Below are 16,856 nucleotides of genomic sequence, written 5' to 3'. Positions count from 1 at the left end.
TGCTGCCCAAGTACCTATACCTATCTATAAACCTATCTATACCTATCTATACCTATCTATACTTATCTATACCTAACTATCTAGGGGCAGTGGTGGGTAGCAAGCGGTTGGAGGAGGACAGTTGTTACAGGCCAAAGCAGATGGTCGCAGGCCAAGGCGGTGGAGAGTCAATGCTGGGTAGGGAGATGGTAAAGGCTCCACAGCAACAAGGGGGGGCAGAAGGGGCAATGTCCAGCACACAGACAGAATGAGGAGACAAGGCTGCAGTTGCAAGGAGGCAAGCAAGATGAAGAGGGGGGCGTCCAGGCCTCTCCCCTCTCCTATTCCCTGGGCTCCGAAACGCCAAACATTGTAACCGCTGCTACCAGCAGCGCGGCGCCGCCATCTTCCTCTCCGCACCGAAGTATAGTCTGGGCCGCCGAGATGGTCACGGCCAGAAACCATCTGTCGAGCAGGCCGGGGGGAGCGTTTGGTGGGAGGGGGTCGTTCTAAGCAGCCCCTGGATGACATTTTGAGTGCCCCTGAATTTCCTTCACCCCCATGCTGGCTTGCGACGATAGCAGCGGCGTTTTGAAAAGGAGAAGGCAGGGGCAGAAGGAAGTGAGCTTATTGATTTGGGCCTATTGGACATCCAGACTCAGATTGTTAGACCTTTGGAGCTGGTGTTACTGGAGTGACGCCCCGAGGAGGAGTGGTGAGTGGACTAACCATGTTTGCCAGGACTGGGCGGTTGGCCTTTGCTGTTGCATCAGCCCTTCTAGGCCTCCCACCTCCCACCTCCCCCTCTTTCTATTTCTATTTACTATCTGCCATCTGCTGCTCTTCAAGAAGACCTTTTGCGACTGCACCCCGGGCTGGGCCGGCTGGGTCATCATCATGAGGTGGGGGGGACGAGACTGCGAACTTATCATCGATTTCAACAGGCGTCTATCCCCCCACCCCTATAACCACTCCAGCAACTTCGGACTCTGGCCTTTCCCCCGCTTTTCTTCCTTGCATCTTTGGACCTACAAGAGGGAGAGAGGGACTGTGGAACTCTCCCTCCTTGTTTACTATCATTGGTTCCCGACCATGATTTCAACCCCATAGTCTGTTGTGTTGCGCGCATACGATGAGAGGAAGCGGCGAGAAGCGGGGAGGACGCAGCCGTGATTTTAACCACCTTCTTAAACTGGTGTTTACATTCCCCCCCCCCACTGGATCAGCTTTGGCCACTCTCAGACTCTGGACCTCCTGCCCCACCCCTCCTCCCCTTTTGCATTTTACACTTTCCAAACCTACAAGGGAGGAGGGGGACTGGAAATCCCCCCCCCTCTCATATTAACACTAGCTTTGGCTCCAACCTACACAAATCCGCTGGGCGGAAACTAAGAACTGCACAATTTTACCGGGATGAAGTATGTGTGTATGGTATGAATGATGATGAATGTGCCCACTTTTAATTTAAATTAATTAATTTTATATTATTATGTTGTAACTCTGTATTTTTAAACTGACTATTGTGGGGATTGCATGAGTGAGTGATCGCTGTATGTATGAGAAGACTGGGAGTGCAACCTGGTGCCTCTTCCACTGAGTGCTGAAGCAGAAGTGGTAGGGGGCCCAGGCCTACCTCTCGTCCTAAAATGAATGATATGAATGGCCTGCCGGGGAGAACGGAGGCTACGGGAGGGGAAGTGGGGTCTACGGGTGCGGGGATGGGCCGGCACATTCCGGTCATTGTTGGAAGAGGCAGGCTTGACGGGAGCTATAGGGCTAGCCATTACCGGGGAAGGAGGGTTCGCTACGTCACAGCGATCCCTCCTTCCGGCCCTATTAGCTTCACTCCAGGACCAGATGGCGAGAGTTGTCAGGGCCCTGGTCTCAAGCTGCTGTTGCTAAATGCCAGGTCTGTGGTTCACAAAGCTCCCCTCATCTGGGACCTAATATTAGATGAGGGGGCAGACCTGGCATGTATTACTGAGACCTGGCTGGGCCATGAGGGAGGAGTCCCCCTCACTGAAATGTGCCCAGAAGGGTTTCAGGTGCTACATCAGGGAAAGGGGTGGGGGAGTGGCAGTCATCACCCGAGAGTCCCTAGTTCCTCATAGGATCCCTGCTCCGGAGATTGTCGGGTGTGAGTCCCTTCTGGTGAAGTTGGACCTTGGGGGTCAAATGGGTTTGTTGCTAACATACCTACCTCCCAACAGCGTTGCAACAGCCCTGCCTGTGCTCCTCGAGTCAGTAGCCGAGCTGGCGGTTGAGTTCCCCAGGCTTGTAGTGCTGGGGGATTTCAACCTGCCATCACTCAGTGAATGCTCTGATGGAGCACAGGAGTTCATGGCTTCCATGACAGCCATGGACTTGGCCCAGGTAATTCAGGTTCCGACTCATTCAGTAGGGCACACGCTTGACCTTGTATTTCTCTCGGAGCAGTGGAGACGTGATCTAGATTTGAAGGGCATTAAGATCTTGCCCTTGTCATGGTCAGATCACTTCCTACTGAGGCTCGACTTTCGGAAACCAATCCCCCACTGTAGGGAGGGGGAACCGATTAGGTGGTTCCGCCCCAGGCGCCTGATGACCCATGGGATTTCAGACGGCACTTGGGGAGATAGCTGGCTCTCTGGCCCACAGTTCGGCAGAGTCCTTAGTCGCTGCTTGGAATATAGCGGCGGCGGGGGCTCTAAACCAGCTCTGCCTCTCCGTGGCAGTGGATCCAGGAGGGCTCCTTGGTTCACTGAGGAACTCCGGGAGATGAAGTGCCAAAAGAGACGCCTGGAGCGATGTTGGAGGGCTAGTAACTCCGAATCCGACCGAACACAATTAAGAGCCTTTATTAGGACTCATCTAGTGGCGATACGGGTGGCAAAATGTGCACATTTTTCCGCTCTTATCGCATCCGCAGAATCTCACCCAGCCGCCCTGTTTAGGATAGACTGCTCCCTCTTGAAAGGGAGGGATGCGGACAAACTCTTACAGGGTAGAGCTGAGGAATTTGTTCAGTTTCTGTCGGATAAAATCGCTCGGATCCGGATGGACCTGGACTCCACTTGGACGGTACCAGCCGAGGAGCCGGGGGAAGGTCCTGATCAGATTTTATGGAGCGAGTTTCAACTTGTCGTTCCTGAGGAAGTGGACAAGGCCATGGGAGCGGTGAGTGCCTCCACCTGTTTACTGGACCCGTATCCTTCCTGGCTGGTCTCGAACAGCAGGGAGGTGACACGTGGCTGGCTCCAGAGGATTGTTAACACCTCTCTTCTGGAGGGATCCTTCCCACATTCTCTAAAGGATGTGGTGGTGAGACCCCTCCTCAAGAAACCATCCCTGGATCCAGCCATTTTAAACAATTATTGCCCAGTCTCCAACCTCCCATTCGTAGGGAAGGTTGTCGAGAAGATGGTGGCCTTTCAACTCCGGCGGACCTTGGATGAAGCAGGTTATCTGGATCCCTTTCAGTCAGGTTTCAGGCCTGGTTACGGCACAGAAACTGCTTTGGTCGCGCTGATCGATGATCTCCGGTGGGCCAGGGATAGAGGACATTCCTCTATCCTAGTGCTCCTTGAACTCTCAGCGGCCTTTGATACCATCGACCAAGGTATCCTTCTGCGACAGTTATGGGAGGTGGAAGTGGGAGGCACCGTCTTAAGGTGGTTCTTCTCCTACCTCTCGGACAGGTCGCAGTCGGTGTTGGTTGGAGGACAGAGGTCGACCCTTAGACCCAACTATGGGGTGCCACAGGGTTTGATCCTGTCCCCCCTCCTATTTAACATCTGCATGAAGCCGCTGGGTGAGATCATACACCGGCACGGGATTAAATATGATCAATATGCAGACGATACTCAATTTTATCTGTCCGCCCCGTGCCAACTCAGCGAAGCAGTGGAAGTGATGTTCCAGTGCCTGGAGGCTGTCAGGGTCTGGATGGGAGCGAACAAGCTTGCACTCAATCCAGACAAGACTGAGTGGCTATTGATGCTGCCTCCCAAGGTTAGTCCAGACATTCCATCTCTTAGCCTGGGGGGGTGAAATTATACACCCATCAGAGAGGGCCCGCAATTTGGGTATCCTCCTGGACCTACAGCTGACGTTAGAGCACCATCTGTCGGCTATGACCAGGGGGGCTTTCGCCCAGGTTCACCTGGTGCACCAGTTGCGGCCCTACCTGGACCAGGAGGCACTTCGAATAGTCACTCATGCCCTCATCACCTCAAGACTGGATTACTGTAATGCACTCTACATGGGGCTGCCCCTGAAGAGTGCTCAAAGACTACAGTTGGTCCAGAACGCAGCCACGCGAGTGATATGGGGTGTATCTAGATACACCCATATTACACCTATCCTCCGCGAGCTGCACTGGCTTCCTATTGGTCTCCGGATGTGCTTCAAGGTGCTAGTCGTTACTTTTAAAGCCCTTCATGGTTTAGGATCTGGCTATCTGAGAGACCGCCTCCTGCCATTTACCTCCCAACAACCAATAAGATCGCACAGGTTGGGCCTCCTCCGGGTGCCGTCAGCCGGACAATGCCGGCTGGCGACTCCCCAGGGAGGGCCTTCTCTGTTGCTGCGCAGGCCCTGTGGAACGATCTACCTGCAGAGATCCGGACCCTTACCACTCTCCCAGCCTTCCATAAAGACCTGGCTGTTCCGGCAGGCCTGGGGCTGTTGACTGATATCCAGCTCCGCTTAGATGGAATGGGTGACATGAATTTTAATACTGTATTTTTATTTATTTTTTCTCTATTTTTTAAAATTAATGTTTCTTGTCTTTTGTGATCCACCCAGAGTCCCTATGGAAGTGGGCGACATACAAATTCTAATAAACTTGAAACTTGCTGTCAAATATATCTTTCATCAGCGGAGGATTCACGGGTGGGGAGAACCCCAGTGCTGTGATAGCTGACCGGTGGCACATGCAGGCAGATTGTTGGCTCAGTGCAGTCTTGCAGCTCCTCGTCCTGGGCAAGAATTGGGCGAAGACAGGGCACCTTGCTGAGTATCAGCAGCCCCAACGGTGGCCACTGGACTTGGCCCCAGATGCAACAAGGGTGACAGGGCTGGCAGGGCCACTTCAGCCAATGACTCTATATTTCACCCCTGTTCCTCTCCACATACTTTCAGGCTGAAGAACTTCTCCCTCAGCTCCTTCATTGAGTGGCTACAGCAGGCTATCAGGTATCTCCAATTCCTCCCATTCTGCCGCCCCCTTCACTCTCCACCTCGGTACTTGAGCAAATGACGTTCTAGAGAAATCAATGGGAACTTATTCAGTGCCCTCCAGTAGATTTCTTCCTCTGTCTGATAGAGGTCCCCAGTTGCCATGGCCAAATCACTCAACTTTCTCCACTTGGGCGTTGCCATCTTCTACATTCCGAAATCTGCCTGAGCCATCCCCAGAACTTCCTTTATCGAGCCCATTCTGAGCTTCACCACCAGTTTCCCTTTGCGCTTCATCTTAGCAATCTCCCCTGAGTCTTCACAGCTCATCCAGAGGTGACCAAACAGGCTATCATGGCTCAGGGCCCCCACAATTTTGGTTTGTTAGTTAGATTTTGGTAGAGCTAGCTTAATGTCAACTGATGAACCAAACCAAGTAAGCAGTATCAAAACGATCCAATTTCTTTATGCAAAACTTTATTGATTACATCATTTTGGCACAGATTGAAAGCAAAACCATTTCTATTTAATTACCATGGTTTTCGCAAAGAATAATTCCTTCCCATTAGTGCAGGACACGTTGTCCAATTGGGTATTGTTACAGAAACCTGTCCAAGTCTTCCTCAACCATCCTATGGGACGATTACTTGTCACCTAGAATTGGTATTCCAAATCTAATCTTCCCTTCCCCACTGGTTCTGTGACAAGCTAAAATGGCTGCATCAGCTTAATCACATTTTGGAGTGCAAAGTAGGAATGTAATTTGAGTAAATGTCTCAAAATTGACCCTCCCTAATTATTTGTAACATAAAGGCAGGGCAGAGAGAAGTACATTTAGACTTGAATGATTTGGTATTTGTCAATGCACTGTTTCCTATGTCAACCATATTTCTTGTGGCCAGTTTGGTTTCTCCAGTAGTCAGTAAGCCTTCCTGGCATACTAACCTCAGTGCATCATCTTCAATGTCCTTCAGATATTCTTCCAAAGCTCACACTCAATGGAGGAAATACCATTCAGACAATCAACACCTGGTCAATTCCAGTGATTAAATATACAGTTGGAATAGCGGACTGGAGTCAAGCACAACTAAAAGCAATGGATAAAAAGACCAGAAAAATAATGACAATGAATCATGTCCTTTGCAACAGCAAAGTCGAATGTTTCATATTTAATATGTGAAAGCAGCAAAATTGCACAAACTGAGTACAAAGCTAGACACGACCAAGTTGCTAAATTAATCCACTGGTCATTATGTAAAAAATATGACTTACTTGTACCCAAAAAGTCATGGGAGCACAAAGTAGAAAAAGTTACTGAAAATGAGAAGGTGAAGATCTTGTGGGACTTTCAAATACCGACGGATTGTCATTTGGAACACAACACATCAGATATCATGGTTGTAGACAGCCGAAACGTACAATTTATTGGCATCACGGTACCAGGAGATGCCAGAGTCAAAGAAAAAGAACTGGAAAAAATCATGAAATACCACAACATGGCCATCTAAACTACCCAATTATAGATGAAACATGTAACAGTGATACCTATTGTAATCGGGGCACTTGGTACCATGTCCAAGAATTTTATAAGATATATTAACAAACTGCAGCTTCCTGCAATAACTCCACTGGAACTGCAAAAAACTGCACTATTGGAACATTGTATATTTTAAAAAGGTACTTGGTTAATACCTAGGATGCTGACAGCAACCATTATCAACCATTATCAACCATTAGCACCAGTCAATAGTTATGATGCATTTTTGAATGTTCAGTTGACTGAGTTTCATGTTTAATGAATAAAGTATATAATATCAGTAGTGGCTTAGCACTGAGAACCAACCCAGGCACTTACTAATGATGAGAAGAAATCAGCAAAATTCCACATTGGGTTGGTTGTTGCCGGGGTCAACAAGGACCACATCAGATGCTATAGCTCCTGGACATCTGTGGATAAAGGGGCTACAGGGCTCAGTTGTTACTGCCAGGGAACCAGGGCATGCAACTGCAAAGCGATTGGAACCAAAGCGCAAAACTTGGACAACCAAATAAAATAGAGAAATCCTCAAATACTATTATCAGCTAGAACCAACAACCAGGAGATTTCAAAAAAGAATGATGCAACTGTGGAAGGAGCAACACTCGGAAAGTGACATAACAAAACAAAGATTAATGGATCAAAGACACTTCATCATCCATAATAAAGTTTTCACAGATGTGGAAATGCAACATCTAGAAACAGGAAGGTAGGCCTCTTTCCTCCCCGCCCCCATTCCTGATACTTCCTTCCTACCACCAAACAGGAAGGTAGATTTGGTAGATTTTGGTAGATTTATTATAATTTATAGGCCGCCCTTTTCCCTGAGGGGACTCAGGGCGGCTTACAAAAACACGGGGAAGGGGGTACAAAGACAAAAAGCATAAGACAATACATAATATTAAAAAATAGAGCACAACATTCATTCATCATTCGGGAGGGGACGAACTAAAATTTTTATCCCCAGGCCTGACGGGATAGCCAGATCTTAAGGGCCGTGCGGAAGGCCTGGGCGGTGGTGAGGGTGCGGATCTCCACGGGGAGATTGTTCCATAGCGTCGGAGCTGCAACTGAGAAGGCTCTCCTCCGCGTAGTCGCCAGTCGGCACTGACTGGCGGATGGGATTCGGAGGAGGCCTACCCTGTGCGATCTGATGGGACGCAGGGAGGTAATTGGCAGAAGGCGGTCTCTCAAATAGCCAGATCCACTACCATGGAGCGCTTTGTGAGTGGTAAGTAGGACCTTGAAGTGCACCCGGAGACCAACAGGAAGCCAGCGCAGCTCACGGAGGATCGGTGTTATGTGGGCGAACCGTGGTGCGCCCACGATCACTCGCGCGGCCGCATTCTGGACTAGCTGAAGTCACCGGATGCTCTTCAAGGGCAGCCCCATGTAGAGCACGTTGCAGTATTCCAGCCTAGAGATCACAAGGGCTCGAGTGACTGTTGTGAGGGCCTCCCGGTTCAGGTAGGGCCGCAACTGGCGCATCAGGCGAACCTGAGCAAATGCCCCCCTGGTCACAGCTGACAAATGATGGTCGAAACTCAGCTGTGGATCCAGGAGGACTCCCAAGTTGCGGACCCTGTCTGAGGGGTATAAATTTTGTCCCCCCAGCCTGATTGATGGAACATTAGCCAAATTATTGGGAGGAAAACACAACAGCCACTCGGTCTTTTCCGGGTTGAGCACCAGTTTGTTAGCTCTCATCCAGTCTTTAACAGCCTCAAGGCCTCGGTTCATCACTTCCACCGCTTCATTGAGTTGGCACGGGGCGGACAGATACAACTGCGTATCGTCCGCATATTGGTGGTATTTTATCCCGTGCCTCCGAATGATCTCGCCCAGCGGTTTCATGTATATGTTAAATAGTAGGGGAGATAAGACCGAACCCTGCGGCACCCCACAAGTAAGGGGCCTCGGGGACGATCTCTGCCCCCCCACCAACACCGACTGCGACCTGTCCGAGAGGTAGGAGGAGAACCACTGCAAAACAGTGCCGCCCACCCCCACCTCCCGCAGTCGTCGCAGAAGGATACCATGGTCGATGGTATCGAAAGCCGCTGAGAGGTCAAGGAGAACCAGGATGGACGCATGGCCTCCATCTCTGGCTCTCCAGAGATCATCGGTCAATTCGACCAAAGCGGTTTCTGTGCTGTAACTGGGCCTGAAGCCAGACTGGAAGGGGTCAAGATAGTTAGCTTCCTCCAAGGTACGCTGAAGCTGGAAGGTAGTTTCAGTTTCAGTTTCAGTTTTATTAGTATTTGTAGGCCGCCCTTTTCCCTGAGGGGACTCAGGGCGGCTCACACAAAACCGGGAAGGGGGAATACAGACATTAAGATAGAAACATATAATAAAATAGTAGGCAACATACATTCATCATTCGGGAGGGGTAACTATCCTTATCCCCAGGCCTGACGGGCGAGCCAGTTCTTCAAGGCTATGCGGAAGGCTTGGACGGTGGAGAGGGTACGAATCTCCATGGGGAGCTCGTTCCAAAGGGTCGGGGCTACTGCTGAGAAGGCCCTCCTCCTTGTAGTTGCCAGCCGACACTGGCTGGCCGATGGGATACGGAGGAGGCCTAATCTATGGGATCTTATTGGTCGCAGGGATGTAATTGGCAGAAGGCGGTCTCTCAAGTATCCAGATCCACTGCCATGTAGGGCTTTATGGGTGACTAATAGCACCTTGAAGCGCATCCGGAGATCGACAGGTAGCCAGCGCAGCTCGCGGAGGATAGGTGTTATGCGGGTGAATCGGGGTGCACCCGCAATCACTCGCGCGGCTGCGTTCTGCACTAGCTGAAGTCGGCGGATGCTCCTCAAGGGCAGCCCCATGTAGAGCACATTGCAGTATTCCAGCCTAGAGGTCACAAGGGCCCGAGTGACTGTTGTGAGAGCCTCCCGATTCAGGTAGGGTCGCAACTGGCGCACCAGGCGAACCTGGGCGAATGCCCCCCTGGTCACAGCCGTTAAGTGGTGGTCAAATGACAGCTGTGGATCCAGGAGGACTCCCAAGTTGCGAACCCTCTCTGAAGGGTATAAAATTTGACCCCCCAGCCTGAGTGGTGGAATATTAGCCAAATCTTTGGGAGGAAAACACAACAGCCACTCGGTCTTTTCTGGGTTGAGCACAAGCTTGTTAACCCTCATCCAGTCCATAACGGCCTCAAGGCCCCGGCTCATCACGTCTACCGCTTCATTGAGTTGGCACGGGGCGGACAGATACAATTGAGTATCATCCGCATATTGATGGTATCTAATCCCGTGCCTGCGGATGATCTCTCCCAGCAGTTTCATGTAGATGTTGAATAGTAGGGGGGATAAGACCGAGCCCTGAGGCACCCCATAATTTAGGGGCCTAGGGGACGATCTCTGCCCCCCCACTAACACCGACTGCGACCTGTCCGAGAGGTAGGAGGAGAACCACCGTAGCACGGTGCCTCCCACTCCCACCTCCCGCAGTCGTCGCAGAAGGATACCATGGTCGATGGTATCGAAAGCCGCTGAGAGGTCAAGGAGGACCAGGATGGAGGTAGGCCTCTTTCCTGCCGTTTCTGGCCTGGATGGTGGGTATGGTTCCTACAGTTATGGGATTATTGTCTTTGGGAAATGTGATGACAACTTGACATAGAGATGGCTTAAGATGGGAATAATCAATAAAAAAGGTTTAATACTCGCTGCTCAAGAATAAGCACTATAAACTAATGCCATCAAAAGGAAGATACAAAAATCTACTGACAATCCAAACTGCTGACTTTGCAACAAAGTTGAAACTGTTTCACATTTAATATGTGAATGCAGCAAAATTGCACAAACTGATTACAAAGCTAGACATGACCAAGTTGCTAAATTAATCCACTAGTCATTATGTAAAAAATACAACTTATCTGTATCCAAAAAGTCATGGGAGCACAGTGGAAAAAGTTACCGAAAATGATAAGGTGAAGACCTTGTGATCTTTTGAAAATACGGGCCAAGAAAAGCTCTGCAAATAGGCTGAAAAACCCAAAAAAAAGCCTACAAAATGGGCAGAAAAAAGCCTCAAAATGGGCCAAGAAAAGCCTCAAAAATGGGCCAAAGAAGCCTCAAAAATGACTATGGACTGGGGTGCCAAGGGGAGGGGAATGAATCATGGCTGAGAAAAGCCTCGAAAACAGGCCAAAAAAAGCCTCAAACAGGCCGAAAAGCCTCAAAAATGGGCCAAAACAAAAAAAAAAACCATTTGAACTCCCATTACTATTGGTACAACCATTGATTTCTTTCTCCACAATTGCTCAACTTCAATTTGTAAATCACATTTTGTTTTTTTTTCTAGCAGTTTCTCTTCAATTTGTGTATCACCTGGAATTGAAAATCACTTGACTTATGGTTGTTGTTGTTGTTGTTGTTGTTGTTATAAAACTGATATTGCAATTCAGGTTATGCACGAATTGAAGAGAAACCGCTAGAAAAAAAAATAACAAAATGCGATTTCACACAAGGCACCTATTACTATTGGTACTGTTTTTTCTTTCTTTTTCTCTTTTCTCATTCTTGTTCCATTTCTATTTGCACTTCTATGTATTTTGTGATATTCTTCAGTTATGTTATTTTGTATTCTCTTCAATTATTGCCACATCTACTATCCAGATTTTTCAATCAGTGTGCGCTATCTGCTTTAACGTATGCCAGTGAAACATAGATACTAACTTCACAATCAATACAAAAGCTATGAATGGTCCAGAGCCATGGAAAGATACATGCTCAGCATTATAAGACAAGATAGAAAGACCTTCACATGAATTAGAGAACAAAAAAAAGTGTTTGGACTGGTCACATAGTAAGGAGAAATGATGGCAGGTTGAACAAGGCAGTCATATCCCACGTGATAAAATCATCCATGAAAGAGACCTAAAACAAAATGGATCAATGACATCAGCAAGTATTGCAAGTCCAATTGGCAAAAGAAAGCTCAGAACTGCATTGTTTGGAAACCTGTGGAAAATGCATTCATCCTGCAGTGGATAGACAATGGCTAAAAATGATGGACAATTGTTAAGTCTGGGTATTATATGGTAGGTACTTGTCTGTTAGAATTCAAATCCAGAGCAATTTACATATTTTATTTTATTTTAAAGTTCTTGCTTGCAGGCAAATGATATTTCTTGCAGAACTTTCAATGCACCATTTACCATGTCATTATTTGTAATCAATCTGTGCAATCTTGTTACAAAAGTTAATCAAGTGGTCCACTGTTTCTTCAACTTCTTTGGAAAGGTGGCACACCCTCTGTTGCTGTTCTCTCAATTTTAACTTTATATGTGTTTGTTCTTAAGGCTTAGTCTTGTGGTGTTACAATTATCTCCTTAGTCTCTTTCTTTATCTTTCCTTTCTTAGCTGTTACATAACTTGTTACTAATTACTTGGTCTGCTAATTTTTTAATATAGTGAGCATGTAATATTTTGCCTTGTCATACATCTTTCTTTCATGTATTTTCTCTTGACATTTAGTCTTCCTTGTAGGCCACTTTGGTCTTTCCACAACTCAATAAGCCTTCATGGTATACTAGTTTCAATGGGTCTTCTTTACTGTCCTTCAGATATTTTTTCAATGCCCTTTTTTCCTCTTTAACTGTCCAATATACCTGCTACATTTCATGCCCATTTACTTTTCTTGATAAGTAGAGTCTGCTCACGCTGCTGTGAGAATGAAGGACATACTTCACTGTCATTATTTTTTTGGTTTTCCTTTCTAGAGCTCTTAGTTCTGCTTGACTCCAGTCCAGTCTTCCAGCTAGGTATCTAAAGATTGGAATTTGCCAAGTATTAATTGCCTGGATAGTATTTCTCCAGAGTTTGGACTTTAAGATCTTTTTCATTCTATTGATGTATCACTTCTAAACTTTTTCAGTGTGCTTGTTGTTGTCAGCTTGAAGAATGCCCAAGTATTTGCAGTTACTGTTTTCACCCAGTCTTTTGATGTCATTTCCATAGGTACCTTGATTCCTTAAGTTTTCATCAGTTTTCCCTGTTTGATATGGAGCACAGCACATTTATCCAGTCCATGTCCACTCCAATTTCTTGGCTACATATATGGACAGAGATAAGCAGGGATTTGATTTCAGATAGTACTTTTCCATACAGCTTCAGTTCGTTCATGTACAGGAGATAGGATTGCTTGGAAAATGTTTTTTACTTTTGATAACCATGCCCAGACACTGTTCAATACTTGTTGACCAAGGAATCAATGCAATGACAAATGCAATGATGATAGTGAGTCTTCTTGAAAGATTCTTCTTGATATTAACCTCTCCAATGTATCACCACTGACCAGTACCTGTGTCTTCCACTGTGCCATTGATCTTTCCACAAAGCATCTGATGTTTCTATTGTCTACTGTTCTTTTTAGGTATTTGATTTGCAGTCAGGGTAGGGAGTCTACCATTCTTGGCAGTAACTGTTTTAATAATGATACACTAGAATATGTTTAAAATATTTGAGTATTTGAGTATTTATTAATACTTATAGGCCGCCCTTTTCCCTGAGGGGACTCAGGGCGGCTTACATAAAATATAATTAGTATTCAGCTCTCCTTAGATAGCCACAAAAGTGGATTGCTTATTAGATTTATTTGAATTGTGAATATGACAATGAATGTATAGAAGCATCCACACTGGCTTAAAATTGGGATCTCTGAAAAAAACTATAGTGAATAGCCAACCAGCATACATTTCATAAAAATGTAGTATACCCTTGATCACAAAAAGGTTCCTTGTGTCTGTTTTAGATATATGCATGGACTAGATATATGCATGACAAACTCATCAATCACTCTTACACCAATGACTTATAGAGCCTCCTTTATAAAAGGGTTATGCTGTTGAATCATGGTTGCTACCTTTATGACCTTACTGTGGATTTCTTAGACAGCTCTAAGAATGTTCTGTGAAACATCAGATGGCTCTACAGTCTGCCGATGGGACTCTTTTTTAAAGTAATTCATGGTTGAGATACAAAATTGAAATATACCTATTGCAAAAGAATACCAGCCAGTTTTCTTTCAATTACTTTAGCTGTATCCTTTGAAACACCCTGGGTGCAAACACATTTGTAAAAGGAGACTGGTTCTCTCAGATTATTTTGTTGTAAATGTTACAGCAGTTAAACTATTCCATCAGTTTACAGTATACGTAAATTTACACAAGTCCTGAACAATAAAATATTTTCTCATCAGTATTCCACCTTGAAAAGAATGATGCATTGTCAAAGTTTATGAGACTTCTGAGTAGCAATCCTATATACAAGATCAAACAAAATAATTGCAGATCGTCTGGAAAGTAATTTAAACAAATTACTGTTTCATGATAAACAACAAGGAAGAGTGTGTGTGTGTGTGTGTGTGTGTGTGTGTGTGTGTGTGTGTCACACATATACTGAGTTTCCCCAAAAATAAGAATGTTGAATGTTGATTTTATTTATATGCCGCCCTTTTCCCCCGAAGGGGACTCAGGGCGGCTCACAACTCAAACCAGGGAAGGGGGGATACAGACAAAATTAAAAACGACACAAAACAATACATGGTTTAAAACACACAGCAGTCATACCATTCGAGACGGGGGCAACGGTTCTTTAGCCCCAGGCCTGTCGGAACAGCCAGGTTTTAAGGGCTTTGCGGAAGGCCTAGAGGGTGGTGAGGGTTCGAATCTCCACGGGGAGTTCGTTCCAGAGGGTCAGAGCAGCCACAGAGAAGGCTCTCCTCCGGGTAGTCGCCAGTCGACACTGGCCGGCGGATGGAATTCGGAGGAGGCCTAATCTGTGGAATCTAATCGGTCTAGTGGAGGTAATTGGCAGCAGGCAGTCTCTCAAGTACCCAGGTCCAATACCATGAAGGGCTTTATAAGTGACGACTAGCGCCTTGAAGCATATCCGGAGACCAATAGGCAGCCAGTGCAGCTCGCGGAGGATAGGTGTTATGTGGGTGAACCGAGGTGCACCCACAATCGCTCGTGCGGCTGCATTCTGGACAAGCTGGAGTCGCCGAATGCTCTTCAAGGGCTGCCCCATGTAGAGCACGTTGCAGTGGTCCAGTCTAGAGGTCACAAGGGCGCGAGTGACTGTTGTGAGGGCCTCCCGGTTCAGGTAGGGACGCAACTGGTGCACCAGACGAACCTGGGCAAATGCCCCCCTGGTCACAGCTGACAAGTGATATTCAAAAGTCTGCTGTGGGTCCAGGAGGACTCCCAAATTGCGAACCCTGTCTGAGGGGCGTACTGTTTGACCCCCCAGCCTGAGAGATGGAACACTTGGCCAATTAGTAGGAGGGAAACACACCAGCCACTCGGTCTTATCTGGATTGAGAACAAGCTTGTTAACCCCCATCCAGTCCCTAACAGCCTCGAGGCCCTGGCACATCATGTCAACCGCTTCACTGAGTTGGCACGGGGCAGACAGATACAGCTGCGTATCGTCCGCGTACTGATGGTATTTTATCCCGTGCCGAAGAATGATCTCACCCAGCGGCTTCATGTAGATATTAAACAGGAGGGGGGACAGGACCAAACCCTGCGGCACCCCATAAGTCAGGGGCCTAGGGGTCTATCTCTGCCCTCCGACCAACACCGACTGCGACCTGTCCGAGAGGTAAGAGGAGAACCACTGTAGGACAGTGCCTCCCACCCCCACCTCCCGCAGTCGTCGCAGAAGGATACCATGGTCGATGGTATCGAAAGCCGCTGAGAGGTCAAGGAGCACTAGGACGGAGGCATAACCTCCATCCCTGGCTCTCCAGAGATCATCGATCAATGCGACCAAAGCGGTTTCCGTGCTGTAGCCAGGCCTAAATCCCGACTGGAAGGGATCTAGATAATCGGTTTCCTCCAAGGACCGCCGGAGCTGAAAGGCTACCACCTTCTCAACAACCTTCCCCACAAAGGGGAGGTTGGAGACTGGACGATAGTTGTTTAAGACGGCTGGATCCAAAGATGGCTTCTTCAGAAGGGGTCTCACCACCACCGCCTTTAGAGCGGGGGGAAAGAACCCCTCCCGAAGGGAAGCGGTAACAACCGCCTGGATCCAGCCCCGTGTCACCTCCCTGCTGTTAGCGACCAGCCAGGAGGGGCACGGGTCCAGTACACATGTGGAGGCACTTACAGTTCCCAAGACCTCCCCCCAAAATAAGACCTAGTGAACGAGTGGGCGTGGCCAGTACACGAGGCAGCCCGTCCCTTTCTTGGTCATCTCATGGAAGCTCGGCAATTACAGCCCGAGGATCAGCTGAGCCAGCGAGGGCCAGGCAACTCAGCTCAGATCTCTGGAGCATCTCCCCAGCCACCGGCTTGGCAGGGCCCCATTTGTCAGCAGTTGCGCTGCCCTGCACGGGCTTCATGGCAGCTCTGTAACAGAATGGAGGAGGGAGATCACCCTTTCCTCCTTTGCACCCCAAAACCCCATCTTCCATGGCCCCAGAGCCCCCTGCATCCCTCTCACTGGAGCAAGACGTGACATTCAATATATCGGTATACCCATGGAGGCCCCACATCCCAGGATTGCAAGGCTGAGGCCTTCAAATGGAGCATTTGGGGGATGTGTGTCTGTCCTGCGATCCCAAATAAAGAACAATCAGTAGGAAAGGGGGAGAAATTTTCCCACGGAGGGAAGGAGGAAGTTTGTTCTGAAGCTATGGCAGAGAGTAGCACTGGGAGGTGGAATGTCGCAATGCAACAACAAACCTTGTATGGTCTTGCTCCAAGAGGCTATGCTGATTTGTCAAACCTTAGGCGATGTAGCCGCACTTCAACGCGCCCCATGTGTTTGCTCAGTAGAGATTTGGGGATTACCCGGCCGGCTGAGTGTGCATAAAATGCCAAGCTGGAGACCAGGATTGGGGATCGCCCACGGAGAAGCCGGGCCTTGAGACATCACCCTAAGCAGGCACCGAGCTGGAGGATGGGGGAGTCTCAGTCCCCTGACCCGGTTGCCCTCCACCATTTTTCATTAAATGTCTGTGTTTGTGTGTGAGACAGAAAGAGAAATGGCAGCGAGGAAACCAGTGGTGGGTTACGACCGGTATGCCCCAATACGGGTGTACCAGTGCCTGCCGGGACTGGTGCCTACCAGTTGCCATTTTGGTACAGTGCTCCGGAGGGCCCACCCACCTGCCCATGCTCCATATCAATATTTAAGGTTTTGGGGGCTTACACGCATGC

The 16,856-nt window shown here is 48.0% G+C and overlaps 1 protein-coding gene across 1 annotated transcript in view; it reads right to left on the bottom strand.

Moving 5' to 3' along the window:
• BBS9 (Bardet-Biedl syndrome 9) overlaps positions 1 to 16,856 on the bottom strand; it is a 363,446-nt gene that overhangs the window by 209,359 nt on the left and 137,231 nt on the right. The window lies entirely within an intron of this gene.

This window comes from Thamnophis sirtalis, unplaced genomic scaffold, assembly GCF_051295495.1.
Source record: "Thamnophis sirtalis isolate CommonGarterSnake01/CBP01778 unplaced genomic scaffold, rThaSir2_p1.2 scaffold_4, whole genome shotgun sequence".
In the NCBI taxonomy this organism is placed as follows: Eukaryota; Metazoa; Chordata; class Lepidosauria; order Squamata; family Natricidae; genus Thamnophis; species Thamnophis sirtalis.
This window is presented reverse-complemented; position numbering and strand designations above follow the sequence as displayed.